We start from the raw sequence: 14909 nt of genomic DNA on the forward strand, positions 1-14909 counted from the left end.
CTGTTTGGGGCTTTTTTCTAAGCTCCGTCTCTGATGCTTTTTTCAGCCTCTGAAACCTCCATTTGAGAAGCTGGGTAGGGCTACATTCAGAGCATAAGACACACCCAGATTTTCACCCTCTTTTTTGGGGGAAAAAGGTGCATCTTATACTCCAAAAAATACAGTATGTTAACATAAGATTACAAGAGTTATATTTTAGATTTTCCTGATTTGTAGACTGTAGCTTTTAAAAAATAGAGAGAGGAAGAGAGAGGGAGAGGAAAGGATCCATCACAAATAAAGATAATGTGAATATTCAGATAAACATTCTGTCTCCAAGCTTCTCAGAATCTTTATAGGCCCTGAAAGTATTTTGTGAAATGGTTCAGACAAAGAAGTAGTGTGGCAACACTTAGTATATTCCAAAGTCATTCTGACTCTCTGCCTAACCTAAATTTTTCGTTTTCACTGAAGAAGTTACTTGGATGAGTAACAAAATATCTCAGTTTAATAAACTTTGGTCCAGTTGCCATGATTTAACCTTTTTAGAAGCTTTTGGATGACTGAGTCTTTATTTACTTTTACACTAAACAGCAACATCTGCCTATCCCAGGTCTTTGGAAAGGACCTGATAGGAGGATACAAATGCCAAATTCAGTATGAACATTTGGCTGACTATGCAATGAACTTCAACAACAACAACAAAACAATAATAATAATAATCAGACTTCCGGGTGGCTCCACCTCTTCGCTGAGCCCCTAATTAAAGGGGCTCCGCACTGAACATCGTAAAAGCCAGGAAAAGCCGGCTTTAATCTTTTTCCCTGGATGAAAGGGGAAAGATAAGAGCAGCAGGAAATGTTGGTAGACCTCCCCGGAGGCTTTGTTTTAATTAAGCAGAGCCTCGAAGGGTCGACGGGTCCCATAAATATTCCTGCCCTCCGACTTCAGTGCGTGCCTGCAAAAGCAGGAAAAGAAGAAAGTGTCCATCTCTGCTAATTGTCTTATCTTTATGGATCTCTTTAAGCAGACGGAATGAGTGCCAGCGGACAATTATTGGATTGCAAGTATTTTTGATTTCCTGACTTCTACCTTTTAAAAAAGAGAAACTTTTTTTCCTTTGTTTTAATTGACTCTTAAAGATGGTGCCTGAACGGGAAGATACAACTAGGAGGGGAATTCCCCCCTCATGGAGAACCTCTTTTATTTCATTGATACCAAAAGAGGAACAGGATTGTTCTAAACCTGGGAATTATAGGCCAATCTCACTTTTAAATAATGATTATAAGATTTTTGTTAAAATAATAGCTAATAGATTAATGTTGATTCTGCAGCGAAGAATTCATAATGATCAATCTGGATTTATAAAAGGGAGACAGATGAGGAATAATGTTAGGCAGATTGTTAATTTACTGGAGTACTTAGAAAAGAAAAATTTTATTCCAGCAGCATTTATTTTTCTCGATGCAGAGAAAGCTTTTGATCGATTGCATTGGGATTTTTTATTTAAATTAATAGAAAAGATGCAATTTGGAGATGGTTTTTTAAGAATAATTAGGGCAATTTATGGAGAGCAAACAGCACAGATTATAATCAATGGTAGCTTAACAGAACCTTTTAAGATTGCGAAAGGAACAAGACAGGGATGTCCTTTATCACCATTATTGTTTATTTTAACTCTAGAACCATTATTGGATAAAATACGAGAAGTAAAGGAGATAGAGGGAATTAGAGTTAGACAGTATGAATATAAGTTAAGAGCTTTTGCAGATGATTTGGTGATTACTTTAACAAACCCTATAAATTCTAGTAAATCTTTGTTGGAAATAATTGATCAATATGGGAATGTCTCAGGGTTTAAGGTAAATCAGAAAAAGACAAAAGTGATAATAAAAAATATGGCCAGACAACAGAAAGAAAAACTAGAGGAAGTAACAGGATTTGAAATTGTAAAGAAGGTTAAGTACTTAGGGGTTTATATTACGTCATCAAATGTGAAATTGTATAAGAATAACTATGAGGTTTTATGGCAAAAAGTTCAGAAGGAGTTGATTGTTTGGAAAAAATTGCAATTATCTTTGCTGGGGAGAATTGCTGCTATTAAAATGAATGTTTTACCTAGATTTTTATTCCTCTTTCAGATGATACCAATAATTAAGAAAGATAAGAATCTTGAGGAATGGCAGAAGGGAATTAACAAATTTATATGGGAAGGTAAAAAAGCTAGGGTTAAAATGAAAATAATTCAAGATTCTCGGGAAAGGGGAGGTTTAAAAATGCCTAATTTTAAATTATATTATGAAGCAGCTGCTCTCTCTGCAATAAGTGATTGGTTTAATTTAACAGAGGACAGAATTTTGAATATAGAAGGTTATGATTTGCTATATGGATGGCATGCATATTTAATTTATGACAAAAAAGTGGATAAGGCCTTTAAAAATCATGTGCTAAGAAATGCCCTTCTGCGTGTTTGGAAAAAATACTCTTATAAACTAAATTATAAGGTTCCTATATGGGCAAGTCCTAGACATACAGTAGAAAATATAAACATAGAACAGAATCAGGAAATGATTACATATAAAGATCTTTTGTATACTGAAAGAGGTAATTTGCAGTTAAAATCTCTGCAAGTATTAAGAGAGGAAGGGAAAAATTATACTTGGTTTCAATATGAGCAACTACGTGCTAGATGGAAGGGAGATCAGAAAATTGGTATAGAGCAGAACGAGGGAAATTTGGTAAAGCAAATTAGAAATCAGTCTCAGGAGCATATAAAGAGATTGTATAATGTGTTACTTGAAATAGATTCTGAAAGGGACTTGGTAAAGGACTGTATGATAAAGTGGGCACAAAATTTTCAGGAGCCAATATTATTGGAAACGTGGGAAAAATTTGGGTTAGAAATGTTAAATTCACGAGCACAGAATCTGAGGAAAATTTTTATAAAATGTTTTATAGATGGCATCTAGATCCTAAAAAATTATCGTGTATGTATCCAGAAATGCAAGCAAAATGTTGGAGATGTAATTGTGATGACGCTACATATTTTCACATTTGGTGGACTTGTAAGGACATAAAGGCCTTTTGGATAAAAATTTGGTGGATTTTACAAAATGTTTTGAAAAAGAAGATAAAGTTCCTGCCGCAATTTTTCTTGTTGGGAATTATTACGGATTGTACAGTAATTGAGACTAAATTGATTTTAAATCTAATAACTGCAGCAAGATTACTAATAGGACAATATTGGAAGAAAAAAGAAGTACCAACAATAGAAGAATGGATATTGAAAGTTGCCAATTTGGCTGAGATGGCGAAGATATCAGCCTTTTTGAAAGACAATACGCAAGAAAGATACTTAAAGGAATGGAAAAAATGGATTGACTATATTCAACGTAGATATCAGACTAAGAGTTATCAGACTTTTTGAATGATTATGATGTATTATTTTTTATTGCTTTTGGGGGAAGTTAGGAATTGATGATTGTAGGGGTATAATTAAGTTGGGACGAAAATTTTTTAGCATATGTTTGTTTTATTTTTAACTATACCTTGTGCTCGTTCCGGGAAGTCGGGGAGGGTTGCGAAGGGAGGAGGGGGGGAAAGGGGAAAAAAATTTTTGTAAAACTTTTTGAATAAAAAAAAATAAAATAATAATAATAATGACATCTCGTTACCAGGAGATGCCAGAATCGAAGAAAAAGAACTGGAAAAAATCATGAAATATCACAACCCGGCCATCGAAACTACACGGCTATAGATGAAACATGTAACAGTGATACCCATTGTCATTGGGGCACTTGGTACCATGTCAAAGAATTTTATAAGATGCATCAACAAATTGCAGCTTCCTGCAATAACACCAGCAGAACTGCAAAAAACTGCGCTACTTGGAACATCGTATATCTTAAGAAGGTACTTGGTTGATACCTAGGACACTAGCAGCAACCTGTAGCAACCATTAGCACCAGTCAATGCTATCTGTGATGTATTTTTGTTCAGTTGACTGAATTTCATTTTTAATGAATAAAGTAAATAATAATAATAATATTGCTGTTATTTCTTATCCTGCTATAATGGAGAAATAGAATCTCATAAATACTTAAGTCTGGAGTCATATATAGATTTCATATAGTCATATAGCTTTCAAAGGTAACAACCCTGAATTGTACCTGGAAGTAAACTGATAATCAGTGCAACTCTCAAAGTAGAGGTGTTGCACAGAGAACATTGAAGTTTCTATAACATGGATATCAAACTTGCCATGTCATGCTGCCATCACGTGACATTTCACGACATTTTTCCCCTTCGTGGAGCTGGGGTGGGTGTAGTCTGTGTGTGATGTATGTGATCCGTGGGCTGCCAGTTTGGTACCCCTATCCTATAACTACTTGAACAGCTGCATTCTGGATTGGATGGAACTTCTGGATGCTCTTCAAAGGGAGTTCTATGACAGCAAATTACAATGCTCCAAATAATAGGTGATTAAAGCATAAATGTTTACAAGCAAGACCTCCTGATCCAGATACTGTCATAGTCTCTGGGGCTCAGACTGGTAAGACAGTCTGTTATTAACACAGCTGCTTGCAATTACTGCAGGTTCTAGTCCCACCAGGCCCAAGGTTGACTCAGCCTTCCATCCTTTATAAGGTAGGTAAAATGACGACCCAGATTGTTGGGGGCAATAAGTTGACTTTGTATATAAATATACAAATAGGATGAAGACTATTGCTAACATAGTGTAAGCCGCCCTGAGTCTTCAGAGAAGGGCGGGATATAAATGCAAATAAATAAATAAATAAATAAAAGTGGTACATCTGGTATCACTGGTTTCAAAAGAGTTTTACTTTGAGTGAAAGAAATTCTGCACACTTGAAAAAAACTTGACGTATTCCTTGTTTTATTAAAATTAACACATGGTACATTTTTCAGACGTAACTTTCTCTTGGTCTAGATTCTAGGCCCATAACTTCAGCCTAACATCATATAGCATTTTCATATATGTGTAAGCTTTACTCCATTGTAAATTTTGATGGTTTTATCCAATCTTTTAATTTTCCTAACATTTTGTTCCTATTTTTTATTCCTATATTGAATAGTCTTTGAACTAGAACTAGGTTATGCATTTGAACAATAAAATGAAATCACTTCTTCATTATGATGGCCATTTAGACACCAGTAGCAACAAAGAAAAGCTAATAATTAAACTACTAATGGAGCAGGAATTGGGACAGTGAAGAAACCCTATTATCACTGAGGTTGTTGTGTTGCAAAATAAGAAGCTATTTGCAAGGGGGGAAAAAACTTCTAACTGAAATTACATGATGTTTGATGAACAAATGGCTGATTTTTGTATTAGCCATGAGGATGTACTGTGAAATGTTACATAGTTTTACCATATTTAATTTCACTGCTATTAAATTGTGAAAAGATAATACTCTAACAGCATAAAAGGACCACTTATGTTCATCCATCTCTTTTTTCTCTACAGTGCTCAAGCCAGTGAATTAGAAGACAGTCTAATCCAGGGGTGTCGTACTCGTGGCCTGCGGGCCAGATGCGTCACATGCCATGCCCACCCCCAGTTTAGCAAAGGAGAAACAAGTTGCGATACATCAAAAATTATTACAAAATATTTCAGATTTTCAGAACGATTAGACCAAGGGTGTCAAACTCATGATGAGACATCATCATGAGTTTGACATCCTTGGTCTAATCATTCTGAAAAATCTGAAATATTTTGTAATAATTTTTGAACTTTGTAATCAACTTCATATATTTTCAAAATTCCACTTATTTGCCAAAGTGTTATATTGTTGTGGAATATATGGAATACAGGCAGAAGAATAACCAAATAAATGATTGAAGCCTGGGAGATGGGCCCCTTGTCAACAGGAGTGCTGATTTACCACCATCTTACCAGGTACTTAGGAGCCAAAAGTCCAGCAGCACAAGGAAGCAACAATCAATGACTTAATAGCTGGCCATCAACACCCCAATCAACAACTAAAAGTCACACATAACCAGGCATGACATAAATACTATATATAGAACATCCCAACACATCCTGGAGATTGAAAAATTCCCTGAGGATGGGGTTCAACACAAGTCTGAAAGCTTGGAAGAACAAACCTCTGGCCCCAGTGACAGATTGGATCATGCAGTATTATCCTGGAACACGTATATGCCTTCATTTGTGACACCCAGAAGAATTTCATATCCATATATAAGTGCATCCACAATTACTTGACATTCAAAGGCAGATTTGAGGGCACTTTATTGTTCAGATATATTACTAGACTCCATATTTTGGGAAAAATTGTTCGTTCAGCTGCAGCTTTTGATTTGGAGGGAAAGTGTGACAAGGATACATTTTGTAAAAGGAGGCACAGGAAGTGAATCACATTATGTGGAAGAAGAGATACAGACTACTGAACAGTCAAGGGAATTGCAGAAAATGATTATTATATAGCATTTTTGTCTTCTCTGCTTTCAAAGCTTGACTTTGTCTAGGACTTTAAATATATCCTTTTATTTCCTTTGTAAAATATGTTTTTCATAGGCAGTGCAGGCCATCATAACTTGTTGAAAGAAAGGAATTCATAATGGATATTCATAAATTGAACGAACCCTTCAAATCCTTGTTTGTTTATGCATGTAACTTTCACAATTTCCATGTCATGATAGCAAACTATAGGTAGGGTTTACAAATTTTATTAACAAAATACTGATGAAGATCTGTATTTTGTCAATAAGTTTTAGAAAATAAAATTAGATTCATTAAAACAATCAAGACCAAAGGCCACACAAATTCAAGTGTTCTGAGCTTCACCTGAAAGAAATGGATTATATTGAAAATACTATAATATTTCATTGAACTCAATTACCAGGGATAATCTTACCATTAGATAGAGAGAAGCAGCTGCTAACAGTAATGGACCAGGATAGGGAACACTGAAACCAAGTGTTCATCTGCTATTCTTCCAATGTACTATATGGAATTGCTGTATACAGAGACGGCAAACAGCAGTGCAAACGTGGAAAAAGCAGCTGTTCCACTATTTGAAAAAAAAATGTGTTCCACATAAACTCAAGTGCACATTTTTTCAGATGAAAAATATGCACAGCTCTAGATTGCATATGCTATTCTAAGAGAACTCTCAGAAAAGGACCCTCTCAGAGTGATCACTGTAGGATATGAATCATTGGCTGGGACATAAGTGATAGACAACTGGCAGGAAAGAACTACACAGGAAGGAATGTGTAGTTAAATAAAATACTAGGGTCAACTAAGATGATATATCTTTTGAACCAATGCTATCTACTGATAGCAGTTCAACTTCTACTTTCTAAGGGTGCAACAGGAATATAGAATTCAGGAAATAATTGCTTGACTCTGCCCTGATCAGATCCAACTTGTAAAGAACAGTGACAAGTTGGAATGAGTTCAGAGGAAAGACACCAAAATGGTGAGAAGTCAGGATGCCAAGGCCTGCAAAGAATGTCTAAAGAATCTAGTTATATTTAGCCTACAGAAGAGATAACTATGTGGAGATATGATAGCAGTTTGCAAATATCTGAAAAATTGTTTCTCAGAAGAGGAATGGATTTATTCTGAACTGTCACAGATGGCAGTTTTAGAACCAATGAATCAAGATTTAAAACTACAATAAATTACTATCAGGCTAAGCATCAGGAAGAACTTTCTGACTCTAGGAATTGTTAGTCAGTGGAACAGGCTACCATAGGAAATGGTAAGTTCTCCTTGGCTAGAAGCCAACTTTTGTGATTGATTCTATAACAGTTGGACCAACTGACCTCCAAAGTGCCTTCCAACTCCATGATTCTATTATTAGAGTGGTTATTTCCAGATTATTTCCTCTTAATAATTTTCCTCCCCTAATTATGTTATGTAGATGAATATAATACCATGCTATTTCAGTTCGGTCCACTTGCAATAAAAATAGAACCCAGTAAATTTTTGATGCTGTGCTATTAAGAAAATGACTGCTACAGTCTGACTAAAATGTGAAAACGAGGTTTTAAAAATTAAAAGTACATCTTAGTAAAGTATTTTAAAATATTAAATTGTTGTAAAGATTTATGTTTATTTCTAATATATTTTCAACTTCGCAGAAAATTCTGAGTTATTAACCTTGTAGTTCTAATATGCTTTTTTAGATTAGAGGATTTGAAGAACAAACTATCTGGAGGGCAATGCAAATGGAAATGCATAAAAAGGGAAGGTGTGAGAATTCATAATGAACTGTGGATCAAAGAAGCAATGAAGTAAATTACTAAAAATGGAAACTGTTAACAAAAAATGTAGCTAACATAAACAAAAACTTCTCTAGGTGATTTTTCTCTTTCCTTTCTTTTATAGGGACTGATAGCTTTGGGAAAAATTGCCTCAACTATTATCTGATCTTGAAGAATTTCTTTTAAAAAATCTTAATGTAGTTCTGTGTCAGCTCTCCAGCTTGGATTGTACCAGTAGAAAAAGAAGTCATTCTTCATTCAAGATACAGGTACATTCTCAAAACAAATTGACAAAATGAATTCATATTTATCTTTTCCTTTTTTCTTCCCAGTTGCTCATTCTATTTAACAATAAAGTATGATCTCAAGTTGGTATTTGAAACTTTTAATCAAGTTCCAAATAATGAACTGAGCATGCCTGAAACTGTGTCATTTATTTTCTGGTTTATTATGCATGCAGTTTTTCCTTGTAAGGTAAAATAATTAGAAAGCAGAAATATTGTTAAACCAATCTAATTTATATGCCAGTTGCATCCAGAAACTGATCTGTTTATCTCTTCTGACTTTTGCTTAAAACCCCCCTGAGAGAGATAATACCTTCCAGAGTGTCAGTGTGACACAACAAATGCTATAATCAAGTACTCCCAAGAGCAATGGGAATACACAATAGCAGAGGTCTTGTGGAGCTATCAGATGTGTATCAAAATGTTCTCTCAAGAAGCAGAACCAATGAATTCAGTTTATTGTAAATTGTTAGGAATCTTGGGGAATAGAAGATAGAATAAAATGCTCTTGTTTTTGCAAGGTGTCATTAGTGATAATACTTCAAAGCCTTCATTGTTATGGTAATTTTCAATAGTTGTAAGTCTCAGTCCCATTTACCATGGCTTCTGTTTGTATAGGTATGTGAACAGAGGAAGAGGCTGTTGCTTTCCTGCCAATGCTCAAATGACTGTCCATCCATGTGGCTTCCTGAAGGCATTGCTAGCACTAATTGGTTTTAGAGAGAATTAGAGAGCAGTGAACCAGACTAGATAGAATAGTTTTAGGCCTGGTCAACAGTGGGGGAAAGAAAATGAGTTCATAATTGAAATGAACAATATAGAAGGAGAAATAAAGAAGTATGTTTGAGAGCTAAACATACAATATAAACCTAATTTTTTTTTAATTTTGTCACAACAGTATACGTAAACATTGATATAAAAAAACAACACATCATATAAACATATATATATAGGCTAAAATATGTATAAAATATAAAATATAGGCTAAAATATGTATATATATAAGCAAAAGTATTAATTTGATATAATGAAAGGGAACAATAGGACAGGAACAATAGTAGGCACTTTTGTGCTCTTATGCACGCCCCTTATAGTCCTCTTAGGAATGGGGTGAGGTCAATAGTAGACAGTTTTTGGTTGAAGATTTTGGGATTTTGAGAAGAGATTTTGAGAAGAATTTTGCGTAGCTTCTTTTCCAAAAACTTTACACTACTAACCAGAGCATACAAAACATTTGCTAGACCTATTCTTGAATACAGCTCACCTGTCTGGAACCCATACCACATTTCTGACATCAACACAATTGAACTCGTCCAGAAATATTTTACAAGAAGAGTTCTCCGCTCCTCTGAAAACAACAAAATACCTTATAACACCAGACTTGAAATCTTGGGTTTAGAAAACTTAGAACTCTGCCGACTCCGACAAGACCTGTGCTTAACTCATAGAATCATCTATTGCAATGTCCTTCCGGTTGAAGACTACTTCAGCTTCAGTCGCAATAATACAAGAGCAAACAATAGATTTAAACTTAATGTTAACCGCTTCAATCTTGATTGCAGAAAATATGACTTCTGCAACAGTTATTAACACTTGGAACACACTACCTGACTGTGTGGTCTCTTCTCAAAATCCCACAAGCTTTAACCAAAAACTGTCTACTATTGACCTCACCCCATTTCTAAGAGGACTATAAGGTGCGTGCATAAGAGCACAAAAGTTGCCTACCGTTCCTATCCAATTGTTTCCTTTCATTATATCAAATTAATATAGTTATTGCATACTTTTGCTCATATATATGCTTATATGATATGTAGTTATTTTATGTTGATGCTTGTGTATATTGTTGTGACAAAATAAAATAAAATAAAAATATACAAATTCAAAGGTGCAGCAGTATACAGTAGACTATATTGCCATAGTGCCCAATTTCATTGCAAATGTTATAACCAGGGATATATGCATGGTGAGAGAAAAGAAATCAAAATGGCAGCCATGCTTGCCCAATCAAAGTGACACTAATAATAGGGAGTGGGGTGTCTTTCACAGCTTGATCTTGTGTACTTGTTGCAGCAATTCCTGATCTAAGAGATTCTGCTCATAATCACACATTCTCTGGTTGCTTCCCAGTTGGATTGCTGCAATTCACTCCAGATGTCTTGAAGACAATCTGGAAATTACAACTGGTTCAGAATGCAGTAATGCACACAGTTCTGGGCATCCTATAATGTACACATTTTATGCTGCTGCTGCTGCCTGAGATGCATTGGCTTCCATTTCCCCCCCCCCACTCCCCAGGTGCAATTCAAGATACTGTTTATCACCTTTAAAGCTGTAAGTGGCATGGGACCATGATATTTGCAAGATCAGCTTTCTTTAAGGGAATCTGCTTTGCTCATCAGAGTAGGTTTACATTAGGTCCCTACCTTTAAATGTTGTCGTCTAGCAATACCTTCTTTGTAGCTGCCCCTCTCCTGGGAAATACCCTTCCCTCAGAGATTGAGCAGAGTGCTACCTTCCTGATCTTCTAGAAGACCTGAAGAACCAATTCTTCCCGCAATCCTTGGATGAAATGCTTGTGGGGATGAGGATGGAACTGAGCAAGGTGAGACACTGATGTGTGGGAGTGTTGCCCAGTTTTCTTATAGTTATTTGATAGGAGATAGATAGATTTTCTAACATATATATTTTATTACGGTATTAAATCAAATCAAATTTATTATTTGATTTTTCTGTTTTTTAGAATAGAAGCAATATGAACCAGTAACTCTGTGTTAAGGACATGAATAAGTTGGACTACAGTTAACTTTTTCTAAATGCTTTAAGCACACATTATATATCATAGAAACATAAAATAGAAAGGAACCGTCTTACATTACAGCTGGGTAATATTGGTTATGAAAGATTTGCATATTCTAGCTCCATCCTTGCCATCAGTCAGGGAAAGAATACCTTCACTCTTCCTGCTTGATAAAACAGTGAACTCTGTGTATTAGTTATTGAAAAAGCGAAGGTACACCATTGTTATGAATCTTTAAGTCAATTTTTAAAATTGTAATATCGAAGGAAGTTTTTTTGTTCATTTTTATTTATTTCTTTCTTTTTTAGATTTTATATAAGCACACATTTGAAATAAATTATAATATAATCTGCATTTTGCATTTTCCTCAGCCTCTTGATCCGGTAGGGAATATCAGGGGTAATTCTGAAGATCAAGAGATTATTTTTGTAGGGTTTTTTAAAGCTAAGAAAAACTTCAAAGGCTAATTAATGCATGCATACATACACATTTGAAGGCACTGTTCATCATAAATGGCTTTGCTTTTTCAATTGAAAAGAAGATAAAAGCTCCCATTTAGCACACAGCGGAGGGCAGAATAGAAGAATAAAATGAGATGTTGTTTGGTGCTACTATGGCTTTCACTTAGTCATATTGTAACTTTCACAAATTAAAAAGCTTTTGGGAAGGTTGGGCACCAGTGTTATTAACCAAAACTGGTTTATAAAATAAGGCCTTAGTATTAACATGTCACTGGCATGATAGATATAACTGAAATCTTCATTCAGATACATCTTTAAAGGCACTTTTGAAGGGAAACAGATTTCAAGAGATTATACACAGTGATAGAAACAGATGTTTAATACGTTTTCAAACGAGCAGTTCCACTCTGGAAATTGAAATCTTCCTAGTTGGAACATAAAAGCTTCCATGTAAAATAATTCAATAGAAAGAGTGCAAGTATAAAACATTTGGGAGGAAATAAGTTGTTTTAGAGAGCCTTATGGAAAAAGATCATGATAGGTTGTGTAATATAAATATAAAATTGGTTTTATCCATTGTGCTTCTGAAAATTGGTGATACAATTGGAAAGATTCCAAGAGTTGCACAAAACATCTTTGGAAGTCCTGGATAGCCAGTTCTGGATTATAATTATTACATCCCCAGGTGGAACAACCAACAACCTCATTCTACTTCCAATGCTGATTTTAAACATTTTACTGCTGGAAGCAGATATCTGCTCTGTGCTTGGCAAAATTTAATGAAGCATTTTTTTAAAAAAGAAAGACAAACACCAATATTGTGCATCACAAGTAGTTTTTCCAGTAGTTTCTGCCTATCCTGTAATGTCAAGCAAAATGAGTGTGCGTGCTATCTATTGTAATTTAGGAAATATGCCTTCTTCGTTGCTGCATTTGGCTCTGAACCAGCATCCCCTTAATGATCCATATTACTCCTATGATAATGTTCAAAAAATTGTTGAAAATTTGTTGGCTTCCCCATTTTGGAGTAGGATAGGATCAGTTCCCAGTAGACTGTTGTTTTCATCTGGATGCATATGATCTTTGCTTCTATTGTTTTAGAGCTTGCTTTTTTTTTAATGTTGTGAACTGTACAGAATATTGTGGAATTAGTTGCCTCAAAATTTAATTAACCAACTAGACAACCAGCCAGCCAGCCAGCCAAATGTCTCATTTCATAATGTCAGGTGAAACAAATTGCAGATCAGAGCTTGCTTGCATCTAGTGCAGGGGACTCCAAGCTTGGCAACTTTAAGACTTGTGGGCTTCAACTCCCAGAATCCCTCAGCCAGCAAAGCAAAGCAAAGCTGGCTGAGGAATTCTGGGAGTTGAAGTCCACAAGTCTTAAAATTGCCAAGGTTGAGACCCTGATCTAGTGATCACGTGGAATTTTGTAGCTAATATCTGGTATTCCTAAAACTGCTTTATCAGTTTGTGCAGCAAATCCACCTTGCATGTTCACTCTGAATTAAAAATGAAATCACTTACATCAAACAAGTAAGCACATTTGAAATAAATTATAATATAATCTGCATTTTGCATTTTCCTCAGCCTCTTGATCCGGTAGGGAATATCAGGGGTAATTCTGAAGATCAAGAGATTATTTTTGTAGGGTTTTTTAAAGCTAAGAAAAACTTCAAAGGCTAATTAATGCATGCATACATACACATTTGAAGGCACTGTTCATCATAAATGGCTTTGCTTTTTCAATTGAAAAGAAGATAAAAGCTCCCATTTAGCACACAGCGGAGGGCAGAATAGAAGAATAAAATGAGATGTTGTTTGGTGCTACTATGGCTTTCACTTAGTCATATTGTAACTTTCACAAATTAAAAAGCTTTTGGGAAGGTTGGGCACCAGTGTTATTAACCAAAACTGGTTTATAAAATAAGGCCTTAGTATTAACATGTCACTGGCATGATAGATATAACTGAAATCTTCATTCAGATACATCTTTAAAGGCACTTTTGAAGGGAAACAGATTTCAAGAGATTATACACAGTGATAGAAACAGATGTTTAATACGTTTTCAAACGAGCAGTTCCACTCTGGAAATTGAAATCTTCCTAGTTGGAACATAAAAGCTTCCATGTAAAATAATTCAATAGAAAGAGTGCAAGTATAAAACATTTGGGAGGAAATAAGTTGTTTTAGAGAGCCTTATGGAAAAAGATCATGATAGGTTGTGTAATATAAATATAAAATTGGTTTTATCCATTGTGCTTCTGAAAATTGGTGATACAATTGGAAAGATTCCAAGAGTTGCACAAAACATCTCTGGAAGTCCTGGATAGCCAGTTCTGGATTATAATTATTACATCCCCAGGTGGAACAACCAACAACCTCATTCTACTTCCAATGCTGATTTTAAACATTTTACTGCTGGAAGCAGATATCTGCTCTGTGCTTGGCAAAATTTAATGAAGCATTTTTTTTAAAAGAAAGACAAACACCAATATTGTGCATCACAAGTAGTTTTTCCAGTAGTTTCTGCCTATCTGCCTATATTCTGCCTATATTCTGCCTATGTCAAGCAAAATGAGTGTGCGTGCTATCTATTGTAATTTAGGAAATATGCCTTCTTCGTTGCTGCATTTGGCTCTGAACCAGCATCCCCTTAATGATCCATATTACTCCTATGATAATGTTCAAAAAATTGTTGAAAATTTGTTGGCTTCCCCATTTTGGAGTAGGATAGGATCAGTTCCCAGTAGACTGTTGTTTTCATCTGGATGCATATGATCTTTGCTTCTATTGTTTTAGAGCTTGCTTTTTTTTTAATGTTGTGAACTGTACAGAATATTGTGGAATTAGTTGCCTCAAAATTTAATTAACCAACTAGACAACCAGCCAGCCAGCCAGCCAAATGTCTCATTTCATAATGTCAGGTGAAACAAATTGCAGATCAGAGCTTGCTTGCATCTAGTGCAGGGGACTCCAAGCTTGGCAACTTTAAGACTTGTGGGCTTCAACTCCCAGAATCCCTCAGCCAGCAAAGCAAAGCAAAGCTGGCTGAGGAATTCTGGGAGTTGAAGTCCACAAGTCTTAAAATTGCCAAGGTTGGAGACCCCTGATCTAGTGATCATGTGG

The sequence above is a fragment of the Ahaetulla prasina genome, chromosome 3, assembly GCF_028640845.1.
Source record: "Ahaetulla prasina isolate Xishuangbanna chromosome 3, ASM2864084v1, whole genome shotgun sequence".
In the NCBI taxonomy this organism is placed as follows: domain Eukaryota; kingdom Metazoa; phylum Chordata; class Lepidosauria; order Squamata; family Colubridae; genus Ahaetulla; species Ahaetulla prasina.